Here is a 3,310-nt window from a genome sequence, read left to right on the forward strand (position 1 = left end):
GTGTGTGTGTGTGTGTGTGTGTGTGTGTGTGTGTGTGTGTGTGTGTGTGTGTGTGTGTGTGTGTGTGTGTGTGTGTGTGTGTGTGTGTGTGTGTGTGTGTGTGTGTGTGTGTGTGTGTGTCTTGCTGTCCTGTGGCCGATTCCTGGATGTGTTGTGGTGCTTCTTCTTGGAATGAACAGACCGTGAAGCAGGACCAGTGAGTACCACACAATCATTTATATCAAGTACACCCGCAGTCTTCCACGCAATTGGTCGGCAGGTTTAAAAGAAAAAACCTGTCGGCAAATTCCGTGGGGACAGGTTTTCTGTTTTCTTTGGCTGTAAAAAACATAGAAAAGTCCAAATAAAGACTCAGAAATCTGATAATTTGTAAAAAGAAAAATTCATCTTTGCTTTTTTTTGTCATTTAGTTAAACAGGAAAATTTGTCACTTTTTTACACCTTTATGTAATACCTTTTACGATTCTAATTAAAGGGAATTTCCTTAGATATTTATTCAATATTTTGTATTTATTAAACTATGCTTACATTCCCGTAAAAAATAATAATAATGAGTATAATAATGATGAGTTTATTTAGCGGCTAATGTCCGTATTTGTGACTGAAAACAGCATTTTCTACAGTTTTGTACTCAATATGAATTGTATGACTAGTTGATTTTCCTAAATATGTGCAGATTATTTTTCTAAGAATTTACATATCGTTAAATCAACTAATCTTTTCAGCCGATGGATTATTTGAGACTTCGACAGAGACTTAAATATATGCATACACTGGTGTTCAGTCACTGAAGCTGAACCTTGTATGGGGATGATTCAGATCTCAGCATTATTTCAACACTGCCTAAAAGTTATGACAGTTATTATTATTTAAAAAGCTATGTATCAGAACACACTCTCACACTGCTCCCAGTCTTCTCTGAGAACCTAAAGAAAACTTGAAGCGTTCTCTTTCTCCCTCCTCTCCCTCCTCTCCTCCAGCGAGCCTCCGGTCGATGCCGGCTGATATTCTTCTCTCACATTAATCTCCGCAGCTTATGAGCCTGACATGATTTATGCAGTCCCTCTCACCTCATTATCACCCTCTTCCTCCCTCACTGCCCTCACTACTTCCTTCCTTCCCCTCCATGCACATCTCCCCCTTTTTATTGCTGCTTGCCTCACCCTCTTGCTCTCTCTCTCTCTCTCTCTCTCTCTCTCTCTCTCTCTCCTCCTGCAGAGCTCTCTGTCCAATGGGGATAAGGGTCGGGCGGCAGAATACCTCAGCAACGGCAAGAAGAGGAAAGCTGAGGAGAAGGAGTTCATGACCGACTATGTGAGGCTCTTTCTCCACTCTGTTAAATGTTTAAGTACCTGCAGCTTCACCCAACTCTGCCTCCTAAGACCAGGTGTTTCTATACTGCATACCTCGGATCGTGCTCTTCTTTATGGACCGTATTTCAAATCATCAGTATCTGCTGCCATCACTGTATGATTGGCAGTTTTGTGGATAAGCAGACTCATCAATTGGAGTGTCCCCTAAAGCCAAACAAGCGTATACATGTAGAGATATCTTAAGAAAAAGACTAGAAACAGGAGCGTAACCCCTAGATTCCACCGGGTCCGTCTGCGTCGCGTAACGGCCGCGCCGCGGTTTTGGTCCGGCCTCCTCCGGCGTAATACCCGACCGGGCGCGTTTCAGAAGCGGAGCGTCTTGCCTGCCGGCTCGCAGTTTTTGTTGATTTGGGCATGTTTCCTGGACAGGCTACTTTGTACAGACAAAGTTAATAATAATTGTAATATCCCAGTTATAAACGACATGAATCAAAGATGTGTTGCTGTATTTTAGTGGTAAAAAAATGCATTCATAATCATTCTGTATATATGATTTACACTCTGCCTGTCAACCGGAGGAGAACGCTGGCATTTCTCCTCCTACTTGAAAGACTACGGAGGGATAGGGTCTGCAAAATGAGTTTGTGTGTGTGTGTATATGCTCTGAACGTTCCACTTCCTGCCTGCCCGACATTAGCTTATGGCTGCGTCGCGTCAAAAAATAGACTTCAATCCTATTTCGAGCGGAGCCCAGCGGCGAGACGCTTCTGAGCCGTAACGCGGCGCGTCTGGTGGAATAGCACCCCGTTGACTTCGAGTGGCCGCGTCCTTTGCGGACGCCTGGCTGGGCCGGTAAACGCCGAGCGCGACCCGGTTGGGAATCTAGGGGCTAAGATGGTCGCTGTGTAAATAGTCACAGATATTAGTATGTCAGGCCTTTGAAAATAAGGGAAGCAAGAAGTTGGCTATGAATATATAAAATCCGTATTCAATTGAAAGTATATGTGGAGCTGCCAGGATTTCAAACCCATAAATGCATGATTCTTAGAATAAGCACACATGTTTGTTTGATCAGATGTCTTAAGAGGCCGCTATTTATGTTTTGTTATGTGTTTTTTTCCGCTTCCCTTGACGGATAGACACAGAGGAGGCACAAACATACATGAAACCTGTAAATGAGCATAATAAGGGGCTACACCTTGATATATTCTTTTCGATAATGATGATGTTATGTTCAATTATTACGCACGCAGTAGGAAAATCCTTCCAAAGATATTTCTCCAAACTATTATTTTTACAAATCTTACAGTTCTACTTTCAGTTCTGAAAAGAGGGATTTTTTTTTATTGTGTGACAAATTAATACTCTAGGTAGCTCTTTCAATTCGAACACTAGCAATATCAAAGGTTGCCCTGAGAGGTGGTGTACCTCCCTACCGCGGCACAGTTCTGCTGCTTTCTTAGGTTAGAAGCCACCTTGCAGGCCGGTCCTCCGGGGGGGGGGGGGGGAGACTCGTCACACCCATGGCTCATTGGGGACTTGAAGCCCTCAGCAGGGAGGCCTCACAGAAATATGTCAAAAACCTAGGGACATGTTTCTGAAAAAACACAGGTCAAATCCATAAGAAGTTGCCCATTTTGAAGCTTAGAGATGTGTTTTTATAATGTAATCGATCCGGAGGAGAGCTGAAGGTTTCAACTTTGTCGGGTTTTCCCTCTCCAGGGGTCCTTCTGGATAGATGAAGCTTTCTATTTGTCTCCCTGCAAGCATGCCGTAGGAGTACCTGTCATTGATTTCAAGTCTCATTAGGATGGAGGCAAAGATCTGTCCTGAGTCTTGTGTGGCATGTCAAAGTGTCATTTCAATATGGAATTCTCCCACACAGTGTTTTCACAACACACACAAATGCACTTTAAATTGCACTTCAAACAAACTCAACCAGATAGCCGTTTCCAGTGTGAGAGCGGCTCCAGGGCCATTTGGAGCCCCTCCCCGAT

The sequence above is a fragment of the Notothenia coriiceps genome, unplaced genomic scaffold (assembly GCF_000735185.1).
Source record: "Notothenia coriiceps isolate Sejong01 unplaced genomic scaffold, NC01 NC01_scaffold00017855, whole genome shotgun sequence".
In the NCBI taxonomy this organism is placed as follows: Eukaryota; Metazoa; Chordata; class Actinopteri; order Perciformes; family Nototheniidae; genus Notothenia; species Notothenia coriiceps.